Source organism: Vicugna pacos, chromosome 3 (genome assembly GCF_048564905.1).
Source record: "Vicugna pacos chromosome 3, VicPac4, whole genome shotgun sequence".
In the NCBI taxonomy this organism is placed as follows: domain Eukaryota; kingdom Metazoa; phylum Chordata; class Mammalia; order Artiodactyla; family Camelidae; genus Vicugna; species Vicugna pacos.
Genome location: NC_132989.1, coordinates 72,981,336 through 73,002,070, shown reverse-complemented (window position 1 = coordinate 73,002,070; position 20,735 = coordinate 72,981,336). Strand labels below are relative to the sequence as shown.

Sequence of the window (20,735 nt, the reverse complement as noted above, 5' to 3'; positions counted from 1 at the left end):
GGCCCAAGCTAGCTACTGGAGCACCATTCATTTTATTTACATTTCTGGGAACAGGAAGAAGGAAGGGGAAAAGAAGGGTCTACTCTTTCCCTTTTAAGGAAATTTTCCAGAAATAACTCACAACACTTCCACTTGCATATCATTTACACAATTTCATCACATAATCACATTCATACCTAGTTGCAAGGGAGGCTAAGTCCTTTAACTGCAAACATTGTCCCCATATAAATGTAGGATTCTAAGAGTAAAAACTCTGAGGACATGTGGACTTCTGTTAGATTCCTGTCAGAAAAATGTTCCATCAAGGAAGCATGATGACAGACTTAAAGAGCGATAGTTCTGACTGTAATTCTGCAGGCATTTTTAATATGATAAAACTTGGGAAACAATAGTAATACCTTAATACAAATCAATTGTTTTAAATTTTATAAAACCCTTTTACAGGCAAAAAAAAATGCAGGATTATATTACTGAGGAGGAGAGAGAATGGATACTGGGGTGTGCAACAAGCAAATTCTGCCACAGATGAGTAAAGGGTAAATAATAACAATAATGACAACAATAATAGTAATTCATTCAGTCTACCTACCTCCTCAAAGATCCACATCACGATATTCCAATGACATAAATAAATTGGCACCATAGTACAATATTCTATTTACAAAAATTTTAAAGTAAAATCAGTTTAGATACTTTTGTAGCAAGAATAACAGGAATGGATTGGCGATGAAGCCAAAATGAGAAATTTTGAATTTTGCATTATACTAAAATCACAACAATTTGGTAGTTGGCTTTTGTCCTCAGGCTGTGGTGGCTGGAAGCACATGATAAGAAACTCTTTCACATTTAATGTCATCTATATTCTCACATTGTTACACTGCAGATTGCTTAAACTGAACTTGCAGCAGCTCTCTTTTATACTTAACTATATTCATATTTTAAGCAAACAGCTCAAATTTCAAGGGAAAACTCTATCATAAATGATATTTAACTTCTATATATTCAAAATACTGCACAGAAACTAAATGTTCACTTCTTTCTAAAATTGAATAGAGATATGTGATTAAAGTAAAGGAAATTTTGAAAAAAAATAAGGTATATGATGCATTCCTATGCAAAACAACTGTTCTTTTAAATGTACTTTCAGTTCCAATAATGACAATGATAGCTAACATTTATTATTATTATGTGTCAAGAGCAGCATTGAGCATGTTATTTTATTCACTCATAAACTGTAAAAAGAGTGTCAGTGTGTTTTCCTAATATTTTGCCCCTTAGGCTTTGTCATTCATTCATCCTTTCCATAAACATTTGCCAAACATTTATTACGTACCTAGCTCTATGCTAATAAATAGATACGCAGAGATAAAAAAACAGATAGTATCCTAAGGAAACTTACAAGTTTTTTTTTAAGCGAACATTAGAGAAACAAAATGAGTACATTCTACTTCTTATGTGCATGAGTTCTGGGACAGACCATTTGGGATTCAAAACCTGACTCCATGAATACCTAGCTGTGGGATGTAAGGGAAATCACATAACTTCTCCAAGCTTCAGTTTCATTATTTGAAAAACAGGGATAACAAAGTACTGAATGATAAAAGCCATGTAAAGCACTTAGCTCACTGTTTGGCACAATGTAAGCATTCAGTAAACATTAGCTATTATTGTTTGCATAAATAATAGCTAAAAGAATACTAAAAAAGATGCTGAACTCAGATACGAGGTTGAGACGGCTTTAAGAAGATACCTGAATTGATTGCTGGAGGCTATACAACTGAAATATTCCCCTAAGTTTTCCAGCTTTCAGAGGTCAGTCTTCTTCATGCCCAAATAATCCTGACCCACATCCTTGTAGAAGCAGAAGGTCTCATCTTTCATTAGGTTACCCCCTCAAGGAGAGCAGTGAAAACTTGAAGAATATGGCAAGTTCCAGAAATCCTCAGGATCCCCCAGCCAGATGCTATCTCTGGATTATCGCTCTACTTTGTGCACAGCATTTCTGATCAAACCTAACCAGCTGTCCCAGGCTGATTCTGCTTTCACAGTTACACTGCACTCTTAAGTATGGACATAGAACCCTCTATTGATGCCCCAAGGCAATCTAAGAAGGAGCTATTCCTTTAAATAAGGCTTCACTGAAAGATAAAATTGCAATATACCAAGAAGATAGCCCACAACTATGACTACAGGTGGTTACTCCGGGAGTCACAACCCAAACACAAGTTGAATGTCTTCTCCTAGCTCTCACAGGTCTTCTCCTAATGGGGGTACGAGCCAGCTGTACCCCAACCACAGGAATCCTCAGACACCTCTACATTCCAGAGTCCAAGCTCAGTTCTCTCTTTGCCCCCAAGGAAGGAGGAAAACCTTCTCGCCCCAGTGTAAGGCCTTTCTCTTTCCTACCTCAGGATGGCAGGTACATGAGCACTCATTTCCTTCATGGTGACACTGCCCTTATCTCAAAGATACACCTGGGACAATCATGTGAATCCTCAAACATTGCCCCAAATCCAGGTCATTCCATCTTAATTCCTGTGAAGGACACCAATGGTCCAATTCATCAGTGCTGCTTCTAGCTTGTCTATATCCATATCACAGACTTCCCTTGACCTTGAGGTGAAAGGAAGTCCAGACCTGCATGATCTTCCTGCTGTGATTCCTGGACTTGTATGGACACTTCTTGGGAAAAAAATATACCTAACTCCACTGACATCATTTTCAGGCAAAGGACAGTCTAAATCTAGATTTAGGGGAATTTTTTCCATTAACTTGTTAATATATTACATTTACATTATTAACAGAACACTTAATATCTTATTCTGAAGCTTTTGCATTTGGAGTTATTACCCTACTTTCTGGGCTCCCCTGAGAAAAACGGGTAATTGTTTGCCTTACAAATACATTACTAAAAGAATTCATTCAAGTGGTCCATCCTCAAACAAAGAGAAGTCTCACCCCAAAAGTAAATGTTTCCCTGTCACGTGTCTCATTTCCTCAGAGTTCTGCTCTCAGCCATATTATGTGTTAGGTGTATTTTGCTTTTCCCTGAGTGTATGCTTCAGTAGTTTAGAACAAAAATAGCCAAGAGCATTTTAAAAGCAATAAAGAACTGTCTTATTAAAAGGCATTTTAGCATTCTGCTACTATTGAACACAATAATACCCTCTGGCCAGAAACTCAGCGATATTAGATATATCAGCTAAAGACCCACTCTGGAAACCAAGAGAACCATTTTTTTGGATAGTCAAGAACCATTTGGCATTCAAATGTGTACCCCAAAAGATCTGTACTAACATTACTCAAGTAATAATTTAAAAGCTCAGTGACTTACATTCCTAGTATCATAGTATCCAGGTTATAATTCAAACTATCTTCAATCATCTACTCCCCAAAAGTTCTCCTCTGATTTAGAGAAGCAAGTTAAGACAAGTTTAGACTTTCCCACCAATATGTCAACTTTTTTCTTTCCTCTCTATAACAAGGAATTTTTAAAAAATTGTTACTATTAAATGTTACTATTTAACTAAAATAGCTTTAAATGTTAAGGATAGTATATTACTAGCTATTTCAATGGACTATCCAAAAAATCAGCTGAGATAATAGGATAATGAATAGAACAACTTTGGAGAAACTGTAGACCATGTGTAAATTATTATCATTGTTGCCTTGTTAAGGTGGGAGAAGGGTAGATAATTGCACAAATGGCATTTAATGAATGGCCTGGGAGAGCTGGAAGGAAGAATAACTAACTCATATTGAGACTAACTTTGTAATCAGTTATCTTTCTTAAACCCTACACTGATGTATGAATTAGATATTTCTTTCTTACTATAAACTGAAGATAGCAGAGGTTAAGTGACTTGTCCTATGGCCACACAACTAATAAAAGCCTGAATGGGACTTAAACTTGAAATAGAGGGCTCAAACTGAAGAATTGTGCTCTACACTGGAATTTGACACAACATTGTAAAATGACTATAACTCAATAAAAAATGTTAAAAAAAAAAGTAGAGGGCTCAAAAAGCATAAGCAGAAAAGTTGCAAGAATGGGATTGTCCAACCTGCATCTCACTGTTGCCTGTCTAGTTTCACCTAGTTCCCCTCCTAAGTGAGGAATATGAGGGCCTTCCTTCTCCAGCTGTTCTGGTTCAGCCTTAGCCCCTGAAACCATCTAAGCAGACTGGACCCTGACAACAGTGTGTTGGTATGCTGTTTCAGGTCTAGTGTCCAGTGGACCTGCTCTCAAGCCCTGAAGATCCACAGACCCACTGAGCTATAGCTCCCTCCTCCTACAACCACGCTGTCCAGGTGGTAAAACTGGGGTTATACCTGGGCTTTCCTAGCTACCCATTTCCCTGCTGGGGTTAGAGGCTTGTCCTGAGTTTCAGCCCACTAACCTCCTATATGTGGTTCAATCCATCTCTTGGATTCCAAGAATAGCGAATGGGTCTTGAACCTATATATGGCCCCTTATCAGATTTTGGATTTTGCCACTAGTTGGAAACTCCTGCTACACTGCCCTATCCATTGGAGGATTCTTTTCGCAAGGATTCCTAACTATGTCAGTTCTGAATTATCTGCTTTGGCCTTTTGGATATTGCATGTTGACCAATAGCTAACCACTTTGGGTCCAGGCCAACCCTCCCCTTCCTCTAACCGCTCCCTAGCTCATGAAACTCAGCTCATGGCCAAGCCCATCTGAGTTAGAGCAGGATGAGATTTTGCCTCACCAAGAAGGTCCTATAAGGGTCTGCCATAAATGAAAAGTACTCAAGCTGAAAATAGGCCACCTGCTGCAGATTCTCAAGAATGCCACAATTTATCAAGGCACAGCTTGACTGGAGAGTCAAAGATTAAGAACAAAAGTTTGAAAAGAGGAATGTAAGAGGCACTTGTTCCTCTTGCTAACTATGTGATCTTTAGCCAATGTCTTTAGCTTTACCGGGGTTCACTTTCCTCATCTGTAAAATGGGGACAGGAAAACTCATGTCACTAGGTTTTTGTATGAATTAATTGAGACAATGTTTGTCAAGGATCAGGAACAGAATCTTCTGTACAAAAGGCACTCAATAAATGCCATATATCATAGATTCTAAGATGCACATTCACTTTCACATTTTAACAACTCTAAAATTAGAATGAATTTTACATAGTACCACAGTTTAGTCAAGAGGTGTTTTTTTTTCCCCTTTCTTAGTGGTACATAAAATAATGGTACATCTTACAGTCAATGGCATCTTAAGTGCAATCAAATGCAGAAATATCTTTCTCTTATCACCGTATCCAAGAACATATTTTATTCCCTCCCAGCCTTGACAAGTCACATAGCAAAAACAAAAGCAGCACTATAATGGATGGTACCTTTTAACCATTTAGAACAATTGAGAACAATTTTTCCCTATTTCATGTGGCAATTCCACTTTTAGGGCTGTGAAAGAGCAACTAAGATTTTTGTGAAATAACAAGATCTTTCAACAGGGCTCTCTTTCACCTTTTTCACAGATAGGCCTTGGTTTAAAAAAATTGCTCTAGATAATGCAATTTTACGAGAGGAAATATGTTCTCCTTCTTCTAAAAATGTTCCACTTAGACCATACTGATTGGTTCTGACAAATCATCAAACATTTCTAAACAGACTGAATTGTTTTTGTCCAAGTCCAGGTTTTAAAATTGATTCATATGAGAACAGCCATGAGCAAATGAGTCTCACAAACACACCTACACTCTCACTAGTCGCCTGTTCCTTTCTTTCTTTCTTTCTTTCTTTTTTTGTAGTAAATTTTTTAATTGAGTTATAGTCAGTTTACAATGTTGTGTCAATTTCTGATGTACAGCACAATTCTTCCATCATACGTGAATATACATATATTCATTTTCATATTCTTTTTCACCATAAGCTACTATAAGATATTGAATATATTTCCCTGTGCTATACAGTAGAAACTTGTTTATCTATTTGTCCCTTTCTTTCTGAGATGCCCTTTTTCCTTCCCTCTCCATCTTTTGAATTCTTACCCAAAAGCCAACTAATGAAACAAGATAGAGAAATGTAAATAATAACTATAACTTTTATAATGTTAATAATTATTGCTAAATTTTAAGTGAAATAATGGTACCTAATATTTTAAAGATATACTTTGAAATATTTGCAGATAGAATAATATGATGTCTGGGATTTGTTCTAAAATAATCTAGGACTGAGGAAAGTGGGTGGAAATACAGATAAATCTCAGCCATGAAATTGTTAAAGCTGGGTAATGGGTACATAAGGAGGGGTTCATTATACTATTCTACTTTTCTATATACTTGAAATTTTCCATAACAAAAAGTTTTTTAATGTACCACTGTGAAAAGTACTGCAACATATTTCACACCTAAGGTGAATGAATCTTGTAGAATCTTCAAGAAATACGAGAATGATGTGCATGCATGTAAATAAACTTGCATTTCTTCAAACTGGTCTAATATTTTGAGATAAAAAACACCATAGTCTGGAGGAAGCACACATTTAGGTCAACACAAACTTACTTATCTCTACTTTTTATCCAAACTGCACCTTTGGACAAATTTGGCTCCAAACACATCAATCTTCATGCATCATCACTTCTGGAAGATTCTCGGTCACCTATAGTATTAATTATGTTGTTAGAACATCTTAGAAACAATCGTGCTCAAAGAATAAACAAATGGGACCTAATTAAACTTACAAGCTTCTGCGCAGCAAAGGAAACCATAAGTAAAACAAAAAGACAACCTACGGAATGGGAAAAGATTATTGCAAATGAAACCGACAAAAGCTTGATCTCCAGAATATATAAGCAGCTCATATGACTTAATAAGAAAAAAACAAACAACCCAATCCAAAAATGGGCAAAAGACCTAAACAAGCAATTCTCCAAGGAAGAAATACAAATGATCAATAAGCACATGAAAAAATGCTCAATATCACTAATTATCAAAGAAATGCAAATCAAAACTACAACGAGGTATCACTTCACACCAGTCAGAATGGCCATCACTTTAAAGCCCACAAATGACAAATACTGGAAAGGCTGTGGAGAAAAGGGAACCCTCCTACACTGCTGGTGGGAATGCAGTTTGGTGCAGCCACTGTGGAAAACAGCATGGAGATTCCTCAAAAGACTAGAAATAGACTTACCATATGACCCAGGAATCCCACTCCTGAGCATATATCCAGAAGGAACCCTACTTCAGAATGATACCTGCACCCCAATGTTCATAGCAGCACTATTTACAATAGCCAAGACTTGGAAACAGCCTAAATGTCCATCAACAGATGACTGGATAAAGAAGATGTGGTATATTTATACAATGGAATACTATTCAGCCATAAAAACCAACATAATGCCATTTGCAGCAACATGGATGTTCCTGGAGAATGTCATTCTAAGTGAAGTAAGCCAGAAAGAGAAAAAAAATATCATATGAGATCACTCATATGTGGAATCTAAAAAAAAAAAACTGTAAATACAAAACAGAAACAGACTCATAGACATAGAACACAAACTTGTGGTTGCCAAAGGGGCAGGGACTGGGATTTCAAAATGTAGAATAGATAAACAAGATTATACTGTATAGCACAGGGAAATACATACAAGATCTTGTGGTAGCTCACAGCGAAGAAAAAAATGTGACAATGAATATATGTATGTTCATGTATAACTGAAAAATTGTGCTCTACACTGGAATTTGACACAACATTGTAAAATGACTATTACTCAATAAAAAAATTTTAAAAAAAGAAGAAACAATTGTGCTCATTCCCATGGATCCCCTAGCATTGCTAAGGTTTTCCATTGGCACCAGCAGCCCTGTGTCTGGACTCCATGATTCTAGACTTACTAGTGCTAGCAAGTCTCAGTTGCCAAGGTCCCTCACACTTGAGGCTGCAAACACTTCTTACATAATTTTATAAAGGTACACATCCCTGGCTCCTCTTCTGCAGTATTTTGCTCAGCTTTTCAAGGCCTTAGGCACATGAAAGTATTATATTTTCCTGAACAAAGCTGCCAGGCCAGCTTTGGACCTAGGCCCAAACTGGCAGCAGCAATGGCAACTGCAGTGCAAAAGCAGTGGCCATGGCAGAAGTGGGCTCAGCCATGTGAGAAAGGAGGTTTCTGCACAAAGGCAACACTGGGATGCATGGTAGGAGGCCCTTGCTCATCAGTCCCTAGAGCCTCACTGTGGCATCTGCACAAATATCAACTCTGGCCTGAGGCTGGGATAGTAACTGCTGGAACACAAGCAGTAAACTTTGTAATAAGCAGTAAGCTTATTACAAAACAAAACCATACAAGAAAGCATGTCAGGGAGTCATTACAATCTTTTAAAGAGTTTAGAATCTCAGGTTTTGAAAACTGCTTTAACATTGCAAAACACATATCCATAGACTTAGAAATAGAAAATAAATTTAAATATTGTGGCATTTGACAGAAAGGTACATTGCTTAAAAACAAAGCTTCAGATGAAGCAATTTTTAATGAGGAGGGCAATTTAAAAAATTCCTTCTTCCTTGTAGTTAAAGATGCATTGATAGAATACATAAACCAGCATTTTGAACTTTATACAAATCATGAAGCCACATTTGGTTTCTTGTTTAACCTCCACAAGTTATAGAAAATGTCAGTGGAAATATTAAAATAGCATTGTATAAATATACATTTTAAATTAAATTTCAACTTATGCAAAACTGACGTGTATGAAGAATAAAATATTTTTAGAAAAATTGTTCCATGAGACTCAGCTCTACATGCACTAAAAACTTTATTTCAAAATAATTTATCAGAAATTTATCCCAAATGCTATCACAGTGTATAAAATATCCTTAACAGCTCCAAAAATGGCATCAGCAGACTCTTTTAAATTATTTTAAATTATCAAAAACTATCTGCAATCTTTCATTTTCCAAGAGCAACTAATGTCTCTTTCAATTGTATCAATTGAAAATAAAGTCACTACAAGTATATATTTAATGACCTATTAAATAAATTTGCATAAAACAAAGCCACAAAATTATGATTAATCAAGATATCATACTGATAAAGTATTATATATTATATTATATAAAGTTATGAGACCAAAAATATTTTTTCCATTTTGTAAGGTATACTGTTATGCATATATCACTCTTACTTTTGTTGTATTTTATAAGTAACAAAGTATTTTTAAAGGAAGAAATTTATTTGTAACACTTTTAATGGCATTTTATTCCTGCTTTTTCAACAGGAGCCTGTATTTTCATTTTGCACTGGGCCCATCAAATTATGTAGCTTGCCCTGTTCACAGAAAAGAATATTTTTATATGTCTCACCTGGTTAAAGGGAACAGCTATATTTATACATGTAATCAAGGCCTTTAAAGCTGTTTCTAGCACTGTTACATGGGAGTAGGGAAAAGTTACAACTCTTCAAAATGTTCAACCAATTCCTGCAAGCTCAGTATTACAGAAGCTTCTAGTTGGGCGGGATGAGGGTGGGGGGACCTTAAAGATGAACAATTCCCTTACACAGACAGCAAAACTGAGGCACCAAACTGAATGTTTCAAGGTCACAAGTAATTTAGAGTCAGACTTGAGATTAAATCTGAAGTCTCTCAGATCTACCTGGTACAATTTCTACCACCAGTTCTTTCTGATTGTGTCAGTAAGGGTCCAGCAAATCAGAAAGTGCTCTATGCATTTCAAACAGGATAATATGAGTGATGACCACCAAAGGCCCATTCAAAGGGCTGGAGCAATGGAAGGAAATGCAGTTATTGCTGGAGGAGAGATAATCTGCCTTCTCCCTTCCTCCCCTCCTGCCTTTCATCTTTCGCTATAGATTCCCATTAGCAGAACTGAGCTTTAAGCCAGCTGACAGAAGGACATGGAAAATTCAGTCTGTAAAAGTCAGAATCAGCCCCCTGTGATATTGAGCAGAATATGGAAAAGGTAAGAAGTGAATTTGAAAGCAAACAAGCAAATGACTGACACACTGAATAAACCAGGGCTAACAACTTCTTCAGGTCTGAGTGCTACTCGAAAATAAAAAGGGCTGGCAACCAGATATTACTGACAGTCCTCAATTACTGAGACGATGCATGTAAAGCCCTTAGCACAGTGCATGGTATATAGTAAATGGAGGTTACATCATCGTCATCATCATCATTACTATCACTATTAGTACTATTAAATGGGAAGAGGTTTAAAAAATGATAAAGGAATCAGGAGAGTTTGCCAAAGGATGCTGAGACCACCACCCAACATGTGAGATAAAAAGACAAAGCTAAATGTGTTGCTGGTCAGGCACAGTCTCTCCAAGTAGAGCAAACTGCTGACCTTACATAGGGTCTTTGTTTGGTGGGAGCATGGAGCACCAGGAATCATCAGATTGTCAGGGGTGTAAGTGGGTGGACATCATCTGTTGTCCATAGTTACCCGGGTGAGGCTGTTGTTTGATTAGTCGGCACTCAGAGTTGTGTTTATTGGAGTTAGCCTGTCCCTGATAGGCTGATGTCATGAGGGGCATACTGAGGCAAGTTATTCTTGATCGATTAAATGAGTTTAAAACTGGTTTTTGTGGCTACTTGTTACCTTTGCTACAGCAAAAATCAGCCTTTTTCTAAGTTTATATAGGAACTTCTTTATTTTCCATCCTTCCTTTTGATTCTCATTCAATCAAAGCTTCAGGGGAGACCTTCAGGGATTGTGCAGATATTTACCACAGCTGTTAATTTTCCTTGAAGGTGAGGTTTCATCACTGGAAATTTTATTTTCAGTTTGAAAGTCTGTGGACATGATTTCATTCTGATTTGTTTGTTTGTTTTGTCTTTGAATCATTTTTTTAACATTTTTTATTGATTTATAATCATTTTACAATATTGTGTCAAATTCCAGTGTACAGCGCAATTTTTCAGTTATACATGAACATATGTATCTTCATTGTCCCTTTTGTTCTCTATGAGCTACCACAAGATCTTGTATATATTTCCCTGTGCTATACAGTATAATCTTGTTTATCTATTCTACAATTTTGAAATCCCAGTCTCTCTCTTCCCACCCCCCCCGCCCCCTTGGCAACCACAAGTTTGTATTCTATGTCTGTGAGTCTATTTCTGTTTTGTATTTATGCTTTGTTTTTTTTGTTGTTGTTGTTGTTTTTTAAATTCCACATATGAGTGATCTCATATGATATTTTTTTTCTCTTTCTGGCTTACTTTACTTAGAATGACATTCTCCAGGAACATCCATGTTGCTGCAAATGGCATTATGTTGTCGGTTTTTACGGCTGAGTAGTATTCCATTGTATAAATATACCACATCTTCTTTATCCAGTCATCTGTTGATGGACATTTAGGCTGTTTCCAAGTCTTGGCTATTGTAAATAGTGCTGCTATGAACATTGGGGTGCAGGTGTCATCCTGAAGTAGGGTTCCTTCTGGATATATACCCAGGAGCGGGATTCCTGGGTCATATGGTAAGTCTATTTCTAGTCTTTTGAGGAATCTCCATGCTGTTTTCCACAGTGGCTGCACCAAACTGCATTCCCACCAGCAGTGTAGGAGGGTTCCCTTTTCTCCACAGCCTTTCCAGTATTTGTCATTTGTGGGCTTTAAAGTGATGGCCATTCTGACTGGTGTGAGGTGATACCTCGTTGTAGTTTTGATTTGCATTTCTTTGATAATTAGTGATAGTGAGCATTTTTTCATGTGCCTATTGATCATTTGTATTTCTTCCTTGGAGAATTGCTTGTTTAGGTCTTTTGCCCATTTTTGGATTGGGTTGTTTGTTTTTTTCTTATTAAGTCATATGAGCTGCTTATATATTCTGGAGATCAAGCTTTTGTCGGTTTCATTTGCAATAATCTTTTCCCATTCCGTAGGTTGTCTTTTTGTTTTACTTATGGTTTCCTTTGCTGCGCAGAAGCTTGTAAGTTTAATTAGGTCCCATTTGTTTATTCTTGCTTTTATTTCTATTGCTTAAGTAGACTGTTCTAGGAGAACATTTTTGAGATGTATGTCAGATAATGTTTTGCCTATATTTTCCTCTAGGAGGTTTATTGTATCTTGTCTTATGTTTAAGTCTTTGATCCATTTTGAGTTTATTTTTGTGTATGGTGTAAGGGAGTGTTCTAGCTTCATTGCTTTACATGCTGCTGTCCAGTTTTCCCAACACCATTTACTAAAGAGACTGTCTTTATTCCATTGTATATTCTTGCCTCCTCTGTCGAAGATTAGTTGACCAAAAGTTTGTGGGTTCATTTCTGGGCTCTCTATTCTGTTCCACTGGTCTATTGAATTATTTGTTGAATCATCCGTCAGGACAGTGGCTGCAATAAAGTATTTAAGACTCTGGAATATACACATTTAACAACAGTGAGACAAGTGAGTATGACTGGAAGGGACTGGAAGGCATTTCAAAACCATGATCCCAAATTTGCCAGACCTGATCATGAAAAAAGTCTCAAAGATTCTCGAGTTTGTTTTAGATAGCTAGGTTGCCTTTCCTTTAGCTTAGACATGGAGGGTCAAGGGTCTGGGACCATCTTATCAGGACGATTCTGTTTCAGTATTCCTCTTGAGATTGCAGTCAAGATATCAGCCACGGTACAGTTTGCTGAAGGCTTGAATAAGGTTGTAGGATTTGCCCCAAGAATACTCACTCACATGGCTGTTGACTGGAGCCCTTGGTTTCTCACTGACCATTGACAGGATATTTCAGTTCTTTGCCACACGGACCTCTCCATTGGGCTGCTCACAACATGGAAGCTAACTTCCCCCATAGGGAATGATATTAGAGACAGCAAAGCATCTTTTATAACCTAACTTTGGAAGTGACATACCCACACTATTGCCTTATTTTATTGTTCACATAGGCCAACCTTGATACAATGTAGGAGTACAGTCTACAAGGGATATACAAGGGCATGAATATCAAGAAGTGAGAATTATTAGGGACCATCTTGGATACTGGCCACCACAAGAATCACGCCCTTGGAATGGCCTAACTAATAATTCAACAGAATAATTATATTGGTCCTGGACTGGCACTGAGAAGCCTGATTCCTTTCATAGAAAAAAGAGCAAAAAGCTGTACATGAGATAACTTGACTTTGATGGAGCTGCAAACATATTATCTCTGAGTATTGTATGACAAAAAAATTACTGTTTTAATTTTTCAATTTCCCTAGTGCATGGACATTTTTCCTTCATTTATGTATTGTATGCACAGAATATGATTACTGGTAAAGTTAGAGCAGTATACTCATATCATTTATTAAAATGGCTGAACTAAAAATAGCTTGGATGAGCTGAATTATAACATTATGATGATAATTATTTAGGCCAAAGGTCAGCAAATTTCCTCTGTAAAAGGCTAGGTATTAAATATTTTTGGCTTTGTGAGCCATACATTCTTTGTCACAACTTATCAACTCTGCTGCTATAGTGCAAAGGCAACCATAGACAATGTGTTAAAGAATGACTGCAACTGTTTTCCAATAACTTTATTTTACAAAGTTCCACTTTATTTACAAAAATAGGTGGCAGGCCAGATTTGCTCTGGAAGCCATTCTTTACAAACCCTGGTCTAGACAGGGCAAGTCATTATTACTAGGAAGGGAACTATCAGAGGCTAAGTTAGTAGAATACCTTAAACCACTAAAGGAGAAAGGTGTTACAATATGGCAAACTTATCCAGACTGTGATGAACTGGTTCATAAATTTTAGCAAATGTCAGTTTGAGATTTCCTCTCGTGCCATAGATCTGTTTTTGCTGGATCTTATCCTTACGGATCTCAAAACAGATCATTCCCAGTGTTTCTTTTAAGAACTTGGGGGTCCGGATTTTGTGTATCTATTATGGCATTCTTTAACTTCCCTGTGAACTTACTATTATTCTGTTGTTGTTGTTTATATGAAGTCCTTGTTTAAGGACTTTTGCCAGTCTATCTAGTTTGCTGTTCTGGTAAAATACTTTAATAGTACTTCTGAAATATTTCTAAGGTATCTACAGCGTGATGTACCAACTTCTATAATACTTCTTTTACCTTGAGTTTCAACTTTTATTACAGCAATTATTTTAGGTATCACAAAGGCACTCAGTAAGTAATGTATTTATTATTTATTTTTAAAGAGTACCTAAGATTTTAAAACCTTTTTTCTATAGCAGTTTTAAAAAGTGAATTATTTTGAAAGAATACCAGCTATTAATTTATATATTTACAATTTTATTTTAGTAATTTGAAATGCCCTAGAGAAGGTCACAGTTCAGTCATTTGAACAGTTTGAACAATTTGGTAAGGAATTGGATTTTATGAGAGGGAACGTTCTACTCATTATTAAACAAGTCTGGTCTTTTTGCGCGTGGTAAAAAAAAACAACACATAACATATAATTTACCATCTTAACTATTTTTAACAGTTCAGTAGTGTTAAGGATATTCATAGATCTCCAGAACTTTTTGATCTTGCAAATCTGAAACTCATACCCATTATAATAACAATTTCCTTTTTCCTTCTCCCCCCAACCTCTAGTAACCACCATTCTACTTTCTGTTTGTATGAACTTGACTACTTTCGATCTCATATAAGTGTAATCACACAGTATTTATTATTTTGTGACAGGATTATTTCATTTAGCATAATGTCCTCAAGGTTCATCCATGTTATAGTATGTGACACGATTTCTTTCCTTTTTAAGGCTGAGTAATATTTGATTGTATATATATAGCACATTTTGTTTATCCATTCTACCTTTTAGCTATTGTGAATAATGCTATTATGAAATGGATATGCAAATATCACTTTGAGATCCTGCTTGCAATTCTTTTGGATATATACCCAGGAATGGGATTGCCGAATCATATGATAGTTCTATTTATAATTTCTGAGGAATCTCCATACTGATTTCCTTAGCAGTTGTATTATTTTATACTCCTACCAACAATGCACTGAGTTTCAATTTCTCTACATTTTCACCAGCACTTGTTATTTTCTATTTTTTAAATTTATATTTGTCATTATAATAGAGGTAAGGTGATATCTCATTGTGGTTTCGATTTGCATTTCTCTGTGATGATCATAATTAGTGACACTGAGCATCTTTTATATATGCTTGTCATGCATTTATATATTATCTTTGGAGAAATATCTATTTAAGTCCTCTGTCCATTTTTTAATCAGATTTGACTTTTTGTTGCTTAGTTGTAGGTGTTCTTTATATATTCTGGATCTTAATTCCTTATCAGATATCTAATTTGCAAATTTTTTTTCCCTTTTCACTCTGCTGATTGTGTTCTTTGGCACACAAAAGTTTTTAAGGTTGATGTAGTCCCACTTGTCTATTTTTCCTTTTGCTGCCCGTGACTTTTCTTGTGTCATATCCAAGAAACTATTGCCAAGACCAATGTCATGAAGCTTTTTCCATAAGTTTTCTTCTAGGGATTTTAGTTTTAGGTCTTCTATTAGTTCATTAATACATTTTTGTGTTAATTTTTGTATATGGTGTACAGTTAGGGCCTAACTTGACTCCTTTGCATGTGGATATCCAGTTTTTCCAACACCATTGGTTGAAGAGACTGTCCTTTCCCCATTGAATGGTCTTGGCACCCCTGTTGAAGATCACTTGACCATATACATGAGAGTTTATTTCTGGAATCTTTATTCTAGTCCATTGGTAGGGTTTTTTTTTTTTTTTTGCTATAAAACCCATCAACAAATAATATTGTCAGTATTGGAGCAACAAAGAATATTAAGTCAGCAGCTGATACTGGAGTGAGCAAAAATTCTGTTCTGGTCATTAAATTTTAGAAACATAATCAGACTCTATTGGGTAAGGGTTGTAGAGGTCCCAGAATAAGAGTGTTTCACCAAAGGATAATAACATGAGAAGAAGAAAACATCAGTATTTATAACTTATTAATTAACTAGTATAAATATGATAGGTGTTTTTCATTTGCAATAAAGAGTTACTATATATGCTAACATTGGATTTAAAGGTAACCACAGTACAAGATCTGAAGATGTTTTTCATGTATTTAGTTGAGGCCCGTAATCGTTCTGAGGAACTCAGCTTAGTAATGGCTACTGAATTAAGGGACTGGCTTTATAACAGGCAATAGGTCTTAAGCATGTGCCATGTTGGTGAGTTAAGACCTTTAGAGCATGGTCTAACTTTCTCATGATTGTACAAAAAAAGAAAAGTTTATATAATCCAGGAAAACTTTTAAGGGCTCTGTTTTAATTAATCTGCCTGTGTTCATAGACTCTTTTGCCCATTGGGATTCTGGGACCAGTTATTTCTTCAGTGATTTCTTAGGTCATACATAGTGGAGGAATATTATTAGCCCTATCAGCTATAATTTTGTTGTGTGTCAGAAAATTTCTGGGATTTTAAGAAATAATCCTTTTACAGTTCATTTTATCTAGTGGCTCCATTTGCAAAGTAAATCCCTACCTATTAAATTTGCATGAATTGTGTCACAGAAAAGAAAGGAATGCCCTTCTGATCATGATTCCAAAGTATCAATTACAGGTTGAGACTCAGGAAAGGACTTAGGATTCTTAGAAATTTTCATTATTTTAGGGCTTTCAATAAGCCAAGGCACATAAACCTTGTTTTTCCTCACACCTTCCAAAATTTACTATATACCCTCAAATTTGTCTTTTGTTATATTCTTTCACCACATGGCACAGTCATTTTTACTTTAAGTTAAAATTTCTCTCTCTTTTTTTGTATTGAAAGTCTTTCTTAGTTTTCAAACATCTTCAAGATTTTATTCTTAGGGATCTGGTGTTCTATCGTAAGGAGATTAAGGGTAAACATGATAGCTCCATAGCAACAAAAAAGCTGTATTAGTCCTTTTGAGAGTTTAGAAGAAGGAAAGGGAAGTGCTGGGTTTAATGTCGCCCTGGAGCAGCAACAATGGACACATGTTGGATAATTGTCCTTCTATGTCTTAGCCCATATGGAACATTAATTCTTTCAATTACCATTGTATTTGCAATATCTACAGGTTTTCCTATCCACAGGCTCCCAAATTTTAGAGAACAAAAACTTTTTAGTTATTTTTTAACTAGTGAGCCAAACATTACTGAGTTTCAGCTTATTTACTTCCTAAGGCTCCGGCAATATTTCCTAGATTGGAAATTTTATATTTTACTTTCTTTTTTATTATTAAATTCCTTATTTCAGATTTGATCCCATTTATGACAAGAGAGGATACATCTCTCTAATTGTGGGTTTACTCCAGCTTCTAGAATATTTTCTGAAGTATATTTTTCATTTTTGTTTTGTTTACAATTTGAATCTTTTTTCAATTTTTTTCCCTTTAAATAATTATTTCTAAAGTTGTCTAACTGTCGTCAATTTTTCATTTTTATTGCTCTCTTAAGACAAATTCTTTTGTTTATATAACTGGATGATTTAAATCTTTTCTATCTTTCTGCTTATTAAGCATCTTCCCTATGTGAGATGCTAAGCATTAGAGAAACTATTTGGTACAAATATGTAATAGAGGAAATTAACTGTGTAACAAATTATTAAATTCTGTACCAAATTTCTGCCTGTATTCCAAAGTTTAGGAAAATTTTTAGTTATGTCCCTTAACTTGGCTCTATATAAGAATTTTAATTCAACCTTCTGGTCTAGAAATTTTATAACATAAATGTTCTTTCCCTGAGAAAACCCTGAAAAAAGAATAACTCATTTAGAAAGCCAAATAAAGCTGAGTCAAAAACAAAAGAGAAATGCAAAGTGAACACGTTTCAAAATGTTTGAGAGAGATTGTCTTGCATTAGAATTTTTTTGAGGTCTTAGCATGACAATTTAAAGAAGTTGACTACTGATTATTTGGTATTTTGTCTCTTAATATTTTTAAAGTTCTTAATGATATTAATTTAAAGATTTGGACATGCTAAACTTGACATCATTATTTTAAGTCAAAAAAACTTGGGGGGCTGTTTATCAAGAAAAGTGCAAAAGTTAGATTACAGTGCTTCTTAAAAGGAAATAGAAGCTCTTCCAGGAGGAGCAAGAGATTTTGGCATACATAAACCCATAACACACAAGAAAGACAGACCACTGAAGTCAGTCTACAATGTGGGCTTTTGAAGGATATTAGGGTTCCCCAACCAAGCAGAGACTGGTAAGGCGCCATACCATCAACAACCTGACAATCCTTGACTCTTGAGCAAGGACAAAACAAAGTGAACAAATTAACAAGAGAGGGTGCCTTCATGAAGGCTTTATAGGGGACCATAAACAAAGTATGGCAAACTCTTTTTTTTACAAATTGATTGCTGGTCTAACAGATCTCTAACTATTAGCCCTTAAGTCTGGCTTGCATTGAATTAAAAACTTATCAGGCTTATCCTCCAACCTGTTCTCTATGGAACACTCCCTTACACATTCAAAAGAAACAAAACAACCCAGGACAAAGCAAAAACACATGAAACAAGACTTTGTACATATAGATAAACAGCAGCAAAAGCAAGGCAAGCAGCAGGAGAATAAGTAGGTTAATGGCAACAAACAAACAAACAAAACCCCCAAAAAACCCAAACCCATTTCTCAAATGGCATACCTCTCCGAAACAAAAGGTCTAATGATCTCATACAAAGACCTAGGTCTAATTACTTGGCAAAAGTTATATCTCTAAACCAAAAGATCTCATTGCTCTGTACAAAGATTTAGGCCTAAAGAAAGACATATTTGGTTACAAATCCTAGAATAACAAAATAAAGTCAGCAACATGAACTCAATGTAACTAACTAGTCAGAGATCAGATTATGGTTGAAAATGACTCACTTGACAACATATCTGAAGAGTAAACAGAATTTTGGCACAAGGTGTCCTATGAGTGTACCTGTTGGCCTCAGGGTTTCCTGGAATGCTGCCAAATGAGGGTCTTCAAAATAATCTCAGTGGAACCTCCAAAACTGTCCAATGAGACCATCACTCAACATCTGAAATAAAAAGACAAAGCTAATTTATTGCTTGTCATAGTAAGAGATGCTAGTCAGACACAGTGTTTTCAAGCAGAACACATTGCCAGTCTTATACTATTTAAGAAGTTAGGGAAGCACAAAGTTCAGGAATTGGTGAACTCTCAGAGGTATAACTGGGTTGACATCATCTGTAGAAGCGTGGTTACTCAAGTGAGACTACTGTTGGTTGGGTACCTCTCAGAGACATGCTGTTGGAGGGAGTCTGCCCCTGACAGACTGACTTTCAGAAGTGAGAGCTTGACCAGAGGGGCTAAGCTGTAAAAGCGTGTTTACCAAAGTGAGTTATATGACAGAATAGGTTTAAAATCAATTATGGTGGCTGCTTATTTCATGGCTTCATAATAATCAGTCGTTGCCTACATTTGTAGGAACTTTTTATTCTCAAGTTAAAAAATAAGCTGAAGGAAGAAAAGTAAGAGAACTATTGGAAGTTACTCATGGTATCAAAAATGGTAAAACTGACCACTCCAGAACAGGTGCTATCCTTTGAATTAGATGACAAAGTCTTTGGTATAAGTGAGATTTCTGTGTGTATGGCTGCATTTTATATGGTTGAGCCAGCAGAAGAAGGAAAAAAGGGATACTTCTGGAAGAAGAGCTGCAATTGCAGAAATCAGTTTATATTTAGATAATTTCAAATTTTCATTCCCTACTGGAATTAGCATTTATTGTATATAATAGTCCTTTTTAGTAAATATAAATGTACATGTAAAACATACATGAGGGAGTATTCTCTATTCCACTTTTACACTCCCTTACTTGGTTTTTCTTCTTTATTTCATCATACAGCAAGGCTCTCTTTACAGAACTTCATAAATCCACTAATTTTTTCATATTCAAAATGGTAAGCCACTTCTAGATTTAATTTATGATACCCTCTTCATTTCCAAGGCAACTGGTTATAATGCTATTTGTAACCAGAGAGTTAGAACTTCATCATAGAACTAAACATTAGAGAAAGTAAATCTAAATTTATTTTTGGAAAAGAAGAGGAAGGAAAGATAGTATTGGTATGATCAACAGCTTGATTTCTGGATTCAGACAGATCTGGGATTAAGTCCTGCCTCTTCCATTTATGAATTGTGTGACCTGGGGCAAGTTACTCAGCTTCTCCAAGCTTCTGTGTTTTCATCTGTGACATAGTGATAATAAATAATACCTACTTTTACGGCTGTTGAGAGAATTAAAAGCAATAAATTATGTAGAGAGTTTAGCATAGTTACTGGCACATGGTAGACATCTATTAAATGGCATGTATTATTTTTATAATTAATAGGAAAAAATATGAAAAGACATGCTAAACTACATAATTTGTTTCTCTTTATCTTGTTTCTTCTTCTGCTTCTGTGTAAATAAAATTGCTTTTATAATATTTTGAAACTCTTTCACTAACATTTACAGCACAAAACCCTACTTAGATCTTCACAGCCCTTTAAGGTAAGAAATCTGTTGATAACTAAGTGAATATATTTATGGTAAGAAACAGCTTTACTTGGGTGAAGTAACAAGGGTGAGAGCATGAGGTCAAAGTAATGTATGAGTTCATTAAATGTAGCTGAAGTATCCAGGGAAGATGGTAATTTATACGCTTAAAGAACTTTCACTCTAGCCACATTCAGTCCATTTAATGACATAATATATGGAGCCACGAGCTGCTGCAGCAGCAAATAATAGAGTGCCCAATTGGGACAGGGCCTCCTGATCTTTATGAATGGCTCAAAGATATAG

General features: G+C 35.7%; 1 protein-coding gene and 1 pseudogene across 1 annotated transcript in view; both read right to left on the bottom strand.

Annotated features, from left to right (window-relative positions):
- Nucleotides 1–18,947, bottom strand: part of LOC102539931 (large ribosomal subunit protein eL29 pseudogene) — a 91,319-nt pseudogene extending 72,372 nt beyond the window's left edge.
- Nucleotides 1–18,954, bottom strand: part of ZNF366 (zinc finger protein 366) — a 269,574-nt gene extending 250,620 nt beyond the window's left edge. The window contains exons 1-2 of the mRNA XM_072958546.1: nucleotides 18,866–18,954; nucleotides 6,532–6,628 (exon numbers count right to left, since the gene is read on the bottom strand). The gene's annotated coding sequence lies outside the window, so the exon portion shown is untranslated. The remainder of the gene's footprint in view (nucleotides 1–6,531; nucleotides 6,629–18,865) is intronic.
- Nucleotides 18,955–20,735: the final 1,781 nt, after the last annotated feature.